Below are 15517 nucleotides of genomic sequence, written 5' to 3' on the forward strand. Positions count from 1 at the left end.
CCCGAGCTCCCGGGTCTCCCGAGCTCCCGGGTCGCCTGTCCAGGTGGTAATTCCAAAGGGCTGCACGTCATAGCACCTGCAGGCGCTAAATGAACGCGAAGGGCGGTTAACCTGTTGGTGTTAAAAAAAAAAAAAAGAAAAAAAAAACCTCCTCGACCAGACATGGACTCAAGCATTTTACCTGTTATAGTCCTCGCCACCTCCGAGGTACATTTTTTTGTGGCTTGAACTCACGCCTGGCATCGGTCCCTTCGTGGGTTTTTTGTTTGGGCCGGACTTGAACTTTGGGCCTGGGCGTTGTCTCTGGGCTCTTCAGCTCTAGGGTACCGCCCTACCCCTGAGCCACAGCGCCACTTCAGGTTATCTGGTGGTTAACTGGAGGTAAGAGTCTCTTGGGCTTTAGTGTCCGGGCTGGCTTTGAACTGCGATCCTCATATCTCAGCCTCCTGAGTAAATAAGATTACAGATGAGAGCCACTTTGGACCCTTAGTTTTACTGCTCAAGGTTGGTGTTCTACTACTTGAGTCACAGTTCCACATTCAGCTTTTTGGTGATTAATTGGAGATAAGAGTCTCAGACTTTCCTACCTGTGCTGACTTTGAACTTTAATCCTCAGCCTTCTAAATGACTAAGATTACTGGCATGAGCTGCTGCCCCAGGCACAGGCATCTTAAGGCCCGTAGTACCCTTTAGGCCAGATGTGCCTTCAGAATGCAGGATTTTTCAGAATTTACAACCTGGGAGAACAAAGCTATTCAAATGCAAGAATGAATGGAAAACACAGTTCTTTATCACAAACTACAGAAGGGATACCTCAGCCCCAACCACCAACAGTTGCACTTGGGTACAAAGCTACTATGTAAAGCTTTGCTCACCAAGACTGGGTACTGCCTTATGGCTCTTCTTTGTTAGGTGACTAATAAAACCAATTTTGTTTCAGGTCTATTTCTGAGATCTTGTCTTTCTTCCAACTTGATAGTCTGTGACTACCACCTGAAATCAGCCTTCAGCAAACCTGTTCCACCAAATGGGGTAAGTACAAACTTCAGATTAGCTCAAAATGGGCTATCAAGGTGAATTAGCCAAAGAATTGTTGGTTTTCGGAACTGCAGGTAGAAGATTATCAACCTGACTATCTCCATTTGATGGATAAAGATTGGGGCACAGATGAAGTACGAGACACTATCTTTTGCCCCATTCTCATGTAAATGAAATGATGGTTTGGTTGAAAGAAGCCCAATCATAGACTGAGCAGACTCCATCTTCTGTCATTCTTAGGTGACTGCCATTCACTGAATAGTACCAAACAGCTGCTAATTTTACTTTTATTTGAGAGGACTTTTTCTACTTAGGGCTGGCATTGGTTGCTTTTTCCATCATTTGATGAAGAAATGAGTGTTGAGAGTTACAGGCTTTTAGATTATTGGAGAAGTAAACCCTTTCCTCTTTTGTCATTTGTCATTGTCCTGGGGCTATTCTTGGCGTAGGCCACTTTTTTCCTTCAGAAAATTTTATATTCTGGAGGAACTGTGGTTTCTCTTAGGTAGTAGAAGTCTGAGGCACTGGAGGAACCCAGGTACTATAGAGATCTTCATTACAATTTGTGTAACAGTGTTGCAAGGAAGCCCCCTAGGAAGAATTCTGGACTACACTTACTGCTTAGGAACCTATATCTTCGGAAACGTTTTATTCCTGTGATGCTGCATGGCCTAAGTAACTGAATTGGCACTTTGATTTTGGTGGGGTATTTTTTTTTGGTGTTGTTGTTCCTTTGTTGTTTGCTTTGGGGTTTTTGTTGTTGCTGTTGTTTTGGTTTTTGCCAGTCCTGGGGCTTGACTCTGGGCCTGGGTCCTGGTTCCTGATTTTTTTTGCTTAAGGCTTGCATTCTACCAGTCAAACCATAGATCTACTTCTGACTTCTTTGGTGGTTTGTTGGAGAAAAGAGTCTCATGAACTTTTTTGCCTTGACTGGCTTTGAACTTCTATCCTCAGATCTTAGTCTCTTTAATAACTAGGATTACAGTTGTGGGCCAGCAGCTCGTGACTGCTTTTACACTCTTATCTCCAATTAACCAGCAAAAGGCTAGAAATAGAGATGAGCTTGATACCACCACTTCGCCATGTGCTAGCTACTCAACTACGGTATTATATCCTGAGTACAAACCTCGGTGCTAGTCCCAAAAAATCAATAACTTGGCTGTACATCACCTTATTAATAACAATACAAAATACAAATAATTGATAACAGACTAGATAAGAAAAATAGGGGCACCGTCTTTGACCCAAATTACATAGAAATGAGTCACGGTTTGACAGAAGGTATTGAAAAAGTGTCCAATCACTGGTCTTACTGACTACATTTTATTTTGACTCAACTTTTGGTGTGTTTTTTTTCCTTCTGAATTTCATGAGTCTTATCCCCTAAAATAACTGTAAATCCCAGAAACAACATCCTGATAAGAGAACATCTTAAGACAATGCAACAAAGACCTTTTTGTTATACTCAAAGCCCTACTTGGCCATCCTGAGAGAATATCCAGAGGTATTAGTCAGTCAGTTCAAACTGCCCTGGACTGCAACCATGGAAACCTCCAGTCCTTGTTCTTTCTCTTTCCTGAGGCTGCTGTAAGCACTTGAAGACAGATATTAGTTCATTAGATCTCTGTGCATCTCAATATATTCTCACTATTATAAAGCTCCTTTCTAACCTTCACTCTTGCGTATCTCTTCAGTTGGCCTCGTGCCAGGAGTGGCCCTCACCACTCTACAGTAAAAAAAAAACTCAATAGGTTAAGTGGCTTGCACAAAACAAGGGATTTTTATTTTATAGGCATGGGGTTGAACCCAGGACCTTGTGCAGAACATACCATGCCCAAATAGTAATTTAAATACAGAGAAGCTGGTTCTAGCATCTTTCCTGTGTTAACAGAAATAATACACTGTCTCTTGTTAACCTCATTTTACCTCATTTAATTCTCACAACAACCTTGAACCAGATTGAACTCGACACCTAAGTTGCCAATATTTGATCTTTCTCAATACCAAATTTTAATTCTTTCTGGTTCAACTTACTATGGTGTGCTCTTGGGTTACAAAGAAGAATGTGGGCTCAGAAGGGATAAGGTTATGGAACAGAGGTTGGGAGGGACCTGTGTTTGTGGGGGGAGGTAGATGGGGAATTGACTCTTAGCTCAGCATGCTGATGTCTGAGTTTCTTTGGATAATAGTCTTGGGAGATAATATCTTTGGGAGAATTTTTGGAAGCTACTGCTTCCCACAAACTTCACTAAGAATTAAAGCAGTAAGAAGTCACATATGTTCCGAAGTTGATAAGAAGGTTATTTTAAACGGCCACATTTGAGCTTTACCAGATGCAGAAGCATGTAGCCTTTTCAAAGCTTTCCTTATCTGACTGAATTTTAGGCAGAAAATTCTGGGGGTTTGGGGGCACCATAAATCTTCCATCCGGGGAAGTTCTACTGACCAAAAAAGGAATGAAAGATCATTCCCACCTGAATAAACTTATCTCCCGTTTACTTTCTATGCAAGCTTTCTCTCTCCTTTTCTCCTATTAAGATGGCATAGAATGCCAGGTGTGGTGGCTCATGCCTGTAATCCTACCTACTCAGGAGATCTGAGAATCTTGGTTCAAAGCCAGCCCTGGCAATAAGGACTGAGAGACTCTTATTGCCAATTAACCACTAGAAAACAGGAAGTGGCGATGTGGCTCCAGGGATAGGGCTATAGCCTTGAGCTAAAGAGCTTGGGAACAATACCCATGCCCAGAGGTAGGGCAGTAGCTTTGAGCTGGAGAGCTCAGAGACAGCGCCTAGGCTCAGATGGTATGGAGCCAGGCACCAGTAACTGGTGCCTCTAATCCTAACTACTCAGGATGCTGAGATCTGAGGCTCTCAGTTCCAAGCCAGTCTGGGCTGGAAAGTCCAGGAGACTCTTATCTCCAGTTAACAGCTGTAAGTGGAGCTGTGGCTTAGGTAGTAGAGTGCTAGCCTTGAGCACAAAAGTTCAAAGACAGCACTCAGGCTCTGAGTTTGAGCCCCAGTACAAAAAAAAAAAAAAAAAGACATGAAGCCATTTTTTTCTCTGAACTTTTGTGTACATACATATATGATATAAAAAGCTGCCTTTTCCCTTGCTGATCTGTCTTCAGTTTGCAGTGACCATCCGACATATACATTCCATTGTTATGTAGGAATTATTTAAGACTGCAGTTTTAGAGTTGGGTACAGAGTCTCAAGCCAGCAATCCTATCTACTCAAGGGACTAAGACCTGAGGATTGTGGTTTGAAGCAAACTGGACAGGAAAGTTCATGAGACTTTTGTGCATGCCTGTACAGGTCCTGGAGCTTGAATCAGAGTTTGGCTCCATGAGACTCTTGTCTCCAGTTTAATCACCAAAAAGCAGAAGTGGAGCTGTAGCTCAAGTGTTAGAGCGTAAGATAATCCCTCAGTTCAACTTTCAATACCAGCAGTAAAGAAAGGAAGAAAGAAAGATAAAGAAAGCTCTAAGCATGTTTTTTTTTTGGGGGGGGGGAATCAATTCCCTATGTCCTTCTCTGAGCCCATCCAAGGAATTGGCTGATCCAACTTCTTTGTCCTGGGTCTTGAGATATAGAAGTGACACTAGAGAAGTGCAGGGAAAGGTTGCAAAGGTCCTCTTCCTGCCCGAGAAGCCTGGAGTCACCAGGGACGGGCCTAGAATCTGATTCCGTCAGGTTTGGGGCTCTTTTCCAGAAGGGGGACTCCCTGATAGAGGAGCCAGGGAGCATTTCTCCTAGCTAAAGGGAATTGTCAAATGGTTACATGCTTTGGAGGAGGATGAAGTTTAAGAGGAATTCACCAGGTGTTTTGCCAGTTCAAAACTGCACTGCAGGGCTGGGAGTTTGGCCTAGTGGTAAAGTGCTTGCCTAGCATGCATCAAGACCCAGATTCGATTCCTCAGTACCACCTACATAGAAAAAACTGGAAGTGGTGCTGTGGCTCAAGTGGTAGAGCTCTAGCCTTGATAAAGTCCAAGGACAGTGCTCAGCCCCTGAGTTCAAGCCCCAGGACTGGCAAAAGGAAAAAAGACAAAAAGTTTGTCTTTCTAAAAATTTCATATTTTCTAAGAAAACCTATAATTATTCTTTCCCCCGCTCTCCATTTTTCCTACTTAGTTATAGGAACCCCAAATTTTAACCACCCCGTTTTTACCAAAGGGAAATCTAAATACATTCCCTTGTTTGCTAGCTCATAGTTGACTTAAAAATTGCTAGTTTGGGGCCGGGAGTTTGACCTAGTGGTAGAGTGCTTGCCTAGCATGCACGAATATCCGGGTTCGATTCCTCGGTACCACATACATAGAAAAAAGCCGGAAGTGGTGCTGAGGCTCAAGTGATAGAGTTTAACCTTGAGAAAGACCAAGGACAGTGCTCAGACCCTGAGCTCAAGCCCAAGACTGGCAAAAAAAAAAAAATTGCTTGTTTTAGGGGAAATAAGAGGAGGGGAGGGGATGGGGGAGGGAAATGGAGACAAAAACATGAGAAGGGGTATAAATGTTTGTGAAGTAATGTACCTTCTATATGGCGAATATCACTGTAACCCTTCTATTAATTACAGTAAAAAAGAAAAAATGCAGTACAACAGCTATTTATACAACATATGTATTCCCTTAAGTATGATAAGCAAGTGAAAGATGATTTAAAGTCTGTTGGCTCATGTAAAGGCAAATCTATCAGAACAACAGATTTCTCAAAGGAAGCTCTAAATTCAAGAGTGAATGGACTAATGAATTCTAAGTACTAAAAGAAAACACTTGCTCCTATAATGACCACATCCAGCCTACATGGAGAGCCAAGTATATGGTGTAAAAGTCCTTGAAGCAGATAGCCCCTCAGAGTTGATGTGTACTGACGCCCAAGTGTTGGGCTTGGCTTTTTCTATTGAATTCAGCCATGCTGCCAATACTGTCTCCTAATATTAAGTTGATTCTTCTGAGCTTCACAGATATATGGAGGAAATCACAAATAAAGATAACCTTGTCTTTTCCATTCCCCATTGTTTTTTTAGGTAACTCAGTGATAAATCAGAAATTTCAAGGAGGGGGAAGGAAAATGGGGACCATGACGTGAGAAAGGGTATCAATGTTCATGAAGTAATGCACCTTCTACCTGGTGAATAGAAGGTAACCCTTCTATTAAATTACAATAAAAATATATGAAAAAAAAAAGAAATTTCAAGGAGTCAAGCCTTAGGTTGCCTTTGAGTTACCAAGACTTCACAGTTAATTCATAAGCATATGCCGAGCCCTTTTTTGTGCCTCCTAGTGGGGAGTTGATACCTGCTTTCATCTTAATTTTTTAACCCTTAACATGTATGTATATATATATTTATGTTATCATGATTAATGCATTCAATTAGCTCATATTTCTTGATGTTTATTTATGTCTTTGTTCACTATATAAAATATATATTGTATCTTGGCAAATATTAAACTTGGCATACAAAGAACAAAAAAATTGCTAGTTTTAGAGGTCATAAGCAAGGTAATACCCGACTTGTTTTCTACTAGCTTTGCTCTAGATAATTCCTCTGCAATATGGGTCAGTATAACAGTTGCTTAGGATGCTTTTCAGGGACTCAAGGTCATGCCTGAAAACATTGACTCCCTACTTGGGCCTGCAGAGGTCCTAAGGAGAACTGGCAGGGCATGAAAGCACTCCTGTCTCTATTCGTGTTGGCACCTTGGAAAATAGGGTACGCGTCAGTCCTTCATATTCCATCTTTGGATACAGAGAAAGATTGGGCCAAGAAGGGAGAGGCAAGTCCTTCACTGGGTGTTTGCACATTCTCTTCCCTTGGAATATAAAAAATAAGAAGGCATTGCCCATCTGGTGGGTGATTTGCCTTGGGTCACAGTCTGCTTAGCGCTACGCCCTATCCTTCCTGGAGCCCCAAGAGATTGTGTTCTACAGCAAGAAACAGAGAGCCACATTTTGAGAGGTCAAATTGGAAGTCTTAATTGGAGAGCCAGCCTCTGCAGGTGGACTACTACCTCAAAGACCTGCAGCTCAGCACTGAGCCGGAACCAAGCAAGCTTTTCTTTTCTTTCTTTTTTGTCAGTTGTGGGACTTGAACTCTGAGCCTGGGCACTGTCCCTGAGCTCTTCAATAGCTCAAGGCTATTGCTCTAGCACTTGAGCCACAGTGTCACTTCTGGTTTTCTCATGGTTAATTGGAGATAAGAGTCTCACAGGTGGACTTTCATGCCTGGACTTTTGTGCCTAGGCTGGCTTTGAAGCTCAATCCTCAGATCTCAGCCTCCTAAGTAGCTAGGATTACAGGTGTGAGCCACTCCATCTAGCTTAAAGCAAGCTTTTAAAGACAAAAACCACACGCTTGGGGTAGTGAGTAAGCCTTAACGAAAGTGTTACATGTAAACCAAGCAAGCTACATGAGGAAATTTATTCCTAATAGAAGTGTAATACATAGGCAGAGCAGACTATCCGGGGGAACAATAATGGGCAATCAGCACCCCAATTATCTTGAGGAAGCATAAGCTTCCTAGAGCCCAACAACTCATTACATATTTGCAATCCAAATCCAAGAACCTCTTTATCAAGATGCCAAGATGGCATTATTTAGATACGGTATCTTTATTTCAATTGTAAGTGACTGATGCAGAGACACAAGCTTTTCTCCTGTTTTTAGTTAATTCATGGACCCAAGTAAGTGGAAATGGAGTTTTTCCAGGTTCAAACTCCAAGAATCTCATATTTCATATTCAGTCCTTTTCAAGGGTACAGATATTTGCCTTAGGTTTAACAAGTAGAATTGAGGGCAAGGAGTAAGAAAGATAAGCAGAGTTAAGTCAGTCACAAGTTGCTGGTGTGTTCAGAGGTGGCTTCTGGTGGCCTGAGAGTCCATTGTCTCAGAATTGCTCAGGCTAGGGCTCTATAGAATAAGAATCACTGTTGTCTGGCAGGTAGTGAGATCTCTAGCACACCACATCTTGGATTCTGCAATAGCTCTGTTGTAACAGGTTGTCAGACTTCACTGTCTTAAAGTTTACTCTTAGCTTCTATAACTCCATTTTGTTCTTGTGACTCCATCTTAAAGGACTGCACCCTTACCTGTGAGACTAGTTCCCTGTAGTTCGATATTTAAAGATAAATGTAGTCCTTGTTCCTTTTCTGTTTCTAGGTAACAATCATAATAACAGGTTATAGAAACCATAGTAATGGGTTATAGAAACATCATGAAAACGGGTCATGTTGCCCTCATTCATGCTTGCTTACAGCATTGTTTTAGCTTCTGTAAAGCACTCTCAGCTTACACCTGCAGGAAACAACCGTTAAGGAATTTCTGCCCCTGTGCAAATAAGGCAGTTGTGGAGGAAGGGGTTTGAGGGGGAGGCTTCTACTTTAAAAGAGGCCACAAGGCCAATTTTGACACTATGCTTTTTGGTCACCCAACTGCCCAGTGTAGTCCTGGCCAGGAATAACAACTTTCTACTGGCTTTACTCTGGGTCTCTGTGGTCTCTCTTGGTGGTCTTCCTCACAGCACTGTAATGACAGAACCAAAGGGCTATGGAGAAAGGAGAATGGTGCAACATGGGATATCTAGCCTTTGTTTCTCCTGATCCTACTTAATCCATAAGCCCAAGTAAAGAGTCCATGTTTCTCAGAATGAAAAAGCAGTCTTTAAGTATCAGTGCTTTTCAACAAAAGCACTCTTCAAGGTCATCTTAAAAAGCCACAGGAATTATTATGAAAAGAGGGCATTGGTGCCTCACGTCTGTAATCCTAACTACTCCAGAGGCTGAGATTTGAGGCTCGAAGTTTGAAGCCAGGCTGGGCAGAAAAGTCCGTGAGACTCTTATCTCTAATTAACCACCAGAAAGCTAGAAGTGGCACTGTAGCTCAAGTGGTAGAGTGCTAGCTTTGAGTGAAAGATCTCAGGGAAGTAAGGGTTGTTGAAAGGAGACCACTAGAGTTAAGGCAGAAGAGTGGAGAACCAGACCACCCTGGGCTACACTGTAGGGCAGAGTGTAGCAGTCTGACTTAGTTGCCAGGTGCGATATTAGTTATGGCTAGAGGAAGTGTGGCTAAATAAATGAAGAATTTGCCTGAGAGCCTGGGGTCTTTTCACTGACTCACAGCCAGATGATTGACAGTTAATTGGTGATTAAGGGTTTCAGTCTCTGGGGCCTGCAAAAAGAATTGCAGGGTCGGGGGGGGGGGGCACAAAAGGAATTAGGGGAGGTGCTCAAACCAATTTTTCAAGGGGAGAAATTCCTGTAGATCACACATCTTTTCCCCCCCAAAATGATTGTACAGAAATAAAGGCTTAAAGAATGAATGTTTGTTTAATGGTAGTGTGCTTGTCTGACATGTCCAAAGACCTAGGTTTGATTCCTCAGTACCACATACATAGAAAAAGCCAGAAAAGGTGCTGTGGCTCAAGTGGTAGAGCTTTAGTCTTGAGAAAGCCCAAGGACAGTACTCATACACTGAGTTCAAGCCCCTAGACTGCCCCCCCTCCCAAAAAAAGAGTGAATGCTTGAGTGATCAGATAGTACTCTTAGGGAAAAAATAAGAGGGAGGAATTCATAGCCTTCTAGAGGAGTTTTGCCATAAAGAAGATATTAAGAATTCAGATTTTCAAGTGAGTAAACTCAGGAAAGAGAAAAAGGAATTGATTATTGTCTGAGTGAGGGCAGAACTGACAGAAGCACAAGAACAAAGAAAACCTGAACATGTGACCATTGCATTGGCAGAAATTCTAGTCTAATTTTTGGATCACTGAGACTGTCATCAGTTTGTTCTGTAGCCGTATTCGATTGCAATAAAAAAAAGAGCCCTTTTGCCTTTATGTAATCTTTTGGTAGAAGAAAACTTGAGAACACAGGAGATACCCCAAGAGAGTGTCCCAACTCGGGAAAGACTGATTGGATCCCATCGGTGTGAAGAGTTCAGTGAGGATGTAGGGGAGACATAGAGGAGGAGGCAGAGGCAATGGATGAAAGGTGTCTCAGTCCACTCAAATTCTCGATTTAGGCATCCTCAAAATGCCTAAACAGACAGAGGGTTCATAGATGGGAGTCACTCACCAAATGTAGACAGGAGATGGTGTGGTGGATGTGTGGGCAGCTGTGGTAGTGGTGGGAGGTCCAACATGGAGTTCCTTCAGCAGTTTGGGTCCTAGGAGGGGGGCAGGCAGGAGGAAGATTGACCCTGACAAAGAGAAGGAGAAGGTATCCAGGGAACCCCAATACCAACCCCCTCCAGGGTTTTGGCACCAAATGTAAGGGTTGGTGAAAGGAGACTGCCACCTGGTAAGCAGAAGAGAGTTTATTTGGAAAACCAAACCACCCCAGGCTACACATTAGGGCTAGGTGTAACTGTATGGCCTATGCAAAAAGGAGACGTGGCTGCATTAAAGGAAGAGTTGCCTCAGAACCTGGGCTCCTTTCACTGACTTACAGTCTGGCAATTGACAGCTGCTTACAGGTTTCAGGCAGGTGATTTCTGGCAAGGCTATGTGCTGTCTTTCATGAGGGAGGAGGGAGAAGGGGACATGGACACACACACACACACACAGATCTCCCTCCACCTCCACCTCCCCTCTCTCTCTCTCTCTATGTGTGTGTGTGTGTGTGTGTGTGTGTGTATGTATGTATGTATGTATGTATGAAGAGGCATGTAGGCATTGCACCTCTGTGTTTCTCTCTTAAGAGTATCCTCTTGCTGGGCTCCAGTTGACTCATGCCTATAATCCTAACTACTCAGGAGGCTGAGATTTGAGGATTATGATTTGAAGCCTGTCCCAGCAGAAAAGTTTCCATGAGACTCTTATTTCCAATTAACCACTCAAAAACTGGAAGTGGCACTGTAGCTCAAGAGGCTTGTGCTCAGAGGTAGAGCACTAGCTCTGAGAAAAAGAGTTCAAGGAATGCACCCAGGCCCTGAGCTCAAGCCCCATGACTGGCCAAAAAATACAAGTATACTATTTTGGTCTCATTGTGTGTGAATATCTAGAATCCTGTATAATTTATCATGTCCCAGTGTATTTTAGACCTAATTTCCACATAGCAGAGAAAGCATGTGCTGTTTGTCTCTCTGAGCTTGGTTTACTTCATTTTCCTGCAAATGACAGTCTTTTATTATTTCTAATGTCAAATTCCATTGTGTATAAGCACCACACGTGTTGGATTCACTTATCCTCTGTGAGGCATTTGGGCTGCTTTCATACTTAGATTCTTGTGAATAATGTAGAAACAAACGTAGCTGTATAGGTGTCTTTATCACATCCTTACTCCTGATGCTCAGGGTAGATGCCTCAGAGTGGTATGTCTGGATCATATGGAAGGTCTGTGTTTAGTTTAGTTTTTTTTTTCTTTTTTTTTTTGGCAAGTCCTGGCCTTGGGCTCAGGTCCTGAGCACTGCCCTTGGACTTTCTCAAGGCCAGAGCTCTACCACTTGAGCCACAGCACCACTCCTGGCTTTTTTCTATGTATGTGGTACTGTGGAATGGAACCCTGGTCTTCGTGTATCCTACACAAGCACTCTACCACTAGGCCAAACTCCCGGCCCTATGTTTGATTGTATGTAACCCACTCTCCCAACCTCACCCAGCTCAGACCCCAATTGGGAAGCAGGAAATGCTCCTCCCCCACCCAACGTATTCTGTTTTGCTAAAAAGGAATCCTTGCTAAAACTTCCACCTGAAAGACCCGTGGAGACCCGCACCCAAGGACGCACACACGGACCACTGGATGCAACAGGCAAGAGGATTTTATTCGGGCATATGCTCGGGCTCCCCAGTCCACTTGACCACGAGATCCGCAAGGTTCGGGTCAGTGTCTGGGCTCGGGCTTCTCAGGTACATGTGACCTCGAGATCCGTGAGGTTCGGGTCAGTGGCTGAGAGCCCCGATCTGTCTCGGGAGTGACTTTTTATACAGTCCTACAGTCCGTTACAACAGAGTCCACGCTTTTACAGCCAATAAGTTTAAAGCATTACAGCAAGGTCTGCACGCAGGCAGCCAATCCTTGTGAAACAAATTATACATTTTGACCAATAATCGCTCAGACAGGGCCCTGTGGGAAATATGTCCTTTGTATGGGGAAGCGACCCTTATCTGAGTTAGCACATGTTGTTTGTGAGGCTACTACCTATTTACCAAGGGGAGAGGATGGGGTAAGTGATCTAATAATATAATTTTCTTAGCAAAGCGTATTTTGCACAGAAGCCAGAAACAGCTTGGTCAGGCACAGAAGTCTGCTCCTTAACAATATGGGCTAGTAGGGTCTTTGTGCTGAGTAGCACATTCCAATGGGCCCGCAGTCCTGGGGAAAATGACCCTTGTCCTGTTATAGAATTAGCTCCTTTCAAGGCCTGGATGGTGCTACTGCCAGCTAGTTGTCAACTACAGATAGCAGAGCAACCAGGACGTTACAGATAACAGAACAAGCAGGACATGGGCTAAGCTTGTAAAAACTACTACCATGGGGAAGGGGTAGAGTCGGGTTTTACACAAGTTCCTGCCCAGTTATGAGAGGTACGGGCATTAGTGAGGCGTGCTTACAAACTATTAAAAAGCGCCCCCATTCTGAAGCAGCAACCGTCTTGTTGTTTATGTAAGCTGTTCAGGGTATAGAGATGAAAAATAACTACCCCCAGACCCAAAATTATTCCCCATCAGTAAGCAGAATAAAAATCTCCAAAGACCCAGAGGCTGCACAAACAGGAACTTCTGAGCCCTAGTCAGCCATTGTTCACACAGGTGTCCATAAGCTCCAGGAACTAACCTATTTTGTGTCAAAATTAGACTACACGTATAGCATTGTATAGTCTTTGTTTCCCAAACCATAAAACTACTCTCTGACAGTTGAATGGGACCCGGCGCGTCTGAGAACTTCCCGTTGGTTTCCACCAGCCTGGGAAGCTCCCCAATCCCCATCTTATCTCATCCGACCACCTGATGGGTGTGAATCTGTGATATTTGCCTTTGAAAAGACTGTGTAAACCCTGACTGTCAGCTTCTCCCCCTCACCTCAGCATCACTGCTTTGAGGTGTGAGTGGACAAGTTCCTTGCAGGCTCCCGTAATTTATGGCCAACTGGCCACAGTTCCTCAGTTAGCAAAAGCATGAGTTAAACTTTAAGATGGTTCTGACCTGGGGTCTCTCACACCTTCTTCTGGTGAGACCCCCTTGAAACAGTTTTCCTGTGGATCTCAGATTTCTGAGATTTACACAGAAACAGGAAAGCTGAGGAACCCCGCGCCCTCCATCTCCTCCTCTCTTCCAGTAACAAGACAAGAAAAACCATGAAGCTATTATAAGGTGAGAATACAAAGAAGCCACATTTTGAATCTTGGAGTCTTTATTAGAGCACCAGTGACTGTGTGGTGGACTCCTCTGTCAAAGACCAGCAGCAGCCAAGAAATGCACTTATCACAATTAGGAAACAGGCCAGAGAGGAAAGAATGAACAAAACCGATACCAACAAGCCAATTCAACTCCAGTGGAAACCTGAATTGGGATGCCTTGGTGATGGGAGAACAGCCTGGAGACAGGACACAGGACATGTTCTTTGAAACATGTGGCATGGCATCCCAGCCTCTGTGCAGGTCCAGGCCTAAATAGGCTCAGGTCAGGTGACGGAGCAGAGTCACCGGAAGCTCCCCAGCCGAGGCATCCACTGGTTGAGTAACTTATCAACCAAGTGCCAACCCCAGTCTCCTGGAATTCTGGCACCCAGATCACCTGGTAGGGAAGGGTGGGGGACTTCACACTTTCCCACCCAAGATACCAGACCTTCTGTTTAGGGAAAATAGGTCTCACCTTCCATCTACTTTAGTATGCTTCTGTAGACTTAGAGAGTACTCTGAGGCTGGAGATTCAAGCCATTCAAGGAGGTTAATCACTGCAGAACCAGAGCACTCTATATGCAAAGGTTTCCTAAGGCTATGACATCTGCATTGCTCTTTAGCAGAGTTTTCCTAGCTCACTTTGAGCTAGGCAGGGGCATTCCATGAATGGCTTCTCTCACTTCCAGGCTTTTCAGCAGAGCATTTCCTCCACCCAGCAGAACTGCCAGAAGTTACTTCAAAGCCAACCTAGGGACTCCTCAGTAACAACAATAAATAGGTATTATTTAAGGTGATTGTAGTCAATAGAAAAGCAGGTAGTCAGGAAATTGTGACCTATAGAAATTGCAGATGGAAAAGATACATCAAAATCCGGCCTGATAAAGAAATGGGGGCAAGGAGTTACAAAACCACGACAAAGGAGGACAAAAGAATGAGGAAGTAAGGGTGGGGTGCTAAGACTCTGTTGCTATAACCCTACTAGAAACAGAATGGAGGCCCATCAGTCAAAAGAACATCTCCAAGGACTCCAATTCTCCCTGTTTGACCCAAGGCCAATAATGAGGAAGATGGGGCCAGATGGCTGAGATGGATTGACGTTCTATTTTCCTGTGGTCTATCTATGTCATGGATTCTTTTTCTCCACCATATTTCTTTTCTACTAAACTTTCCTATTGTTAGGCTGCTGGGGATGATCAGGGCAGCTAAAGTGGCCGCAGAGACTCCTCCCTCTTCCAATACACCTGCACAATGCTGATTGTGCCTGCTCAGTTGCACTTGCATGATGTTGACTGAATCACAGTCCCCACAAGCTAAAATATTTTTTTCCCCTGCCTGTAAAAAACCCCAACTTGCTTAGGTTCCAGTGCAATCTTTCTGGTCCTGACGAGGGGGTTTAACAGGAAGATACTTCCTTTGCCTCCACTTACCCTCATGTCTCTCCTCTTTCTCGAACCCTTACACCTATCACCTTTGTCTGAATTTTGCTCGTATTCTTCTCTTGCTAGACATAATGACTGAGGTCAATTTATCTGTTTGAGAATTAGATAACATATTTTGTGCATTGGCCAGAAATTTTAAAGAATAAGCATGTATTTCTCTGACTCACTGAAAGCTTATGATTGTGTGTCTTTTTCTTTGCGGCTATAATAGATTGCCTAAGACTGAGTAAATTATCAAGAGTAGTCATTTATTTCTCACAGCTCTGGAGGTTAGAAGGCCAAGCCACCAACAGGTTTATTGTCTGACACTGTATCCTTGGGAAAAGAGAAATGCTGTATCTTTACGTGACAGGGAGTGAGTGCTGTGTCTCAGCCTCTTGAGTATTGGCACCACAAATCATTGCCATACCTTGCATGTCAGGTCCTTTCATAATATCACTCCATTGTGTGTGTGTGTGTGGTGTTTGTGTCCTCATAGGATAGGTGACCCATTCCCAAAGAGAAAGAACATCCTACAAAGATACAAAGAGAAATTAAAACAGTCCGTGCTTACTTACCCTAGTTTGTCATCATCAGCACACAAACTGCTTTCCCCTCGTTCTTCTACCAGACGGTCTGCTCTTCCTGAGGTCTGCACATAAAAACATACCATCTTCCCAACGGTCTTCATCTTTTGGTCTTTTGGAGTTGTGATGCTTTTCTCTC

General features: G+C 43.6%; 1 long non-coding RNA gene across 1 annotated transcript; it reads left to right on the top strand.

Moving 5' to 3' along the window:
* The first annotated feature begins 132 nt into the window (after positions 1-132).
* LOC150060778 (uncharacterized) lies at positions 133-6135 on the top strand. The gene is made up of 3 exons (XR_016536263.1): positions 133-207; positions 941-1032; positions 6067-6135. It is a non-coding gene; the product is annotated as an uncharacterized LOC150060778 (long non-coding RNA).
* Positions 6136-15517: the final 9382 nt, after the last annotated feature.

Source organism: Megascapheus bottae, chromosome 7 (genome assembly GCF_031878675.1).
Source record: "Megascapheus bottae isolate mThoBot1 chromosome 7, mThoBot2.hap1, whole genome shotgun sequence".
Taxonomy (NCBI): Eukaryota; Metazoa; Chordata; class Mammalia; order Rodentia; family Geomyidae; genus Megascapheus; species Megascapheus bottae.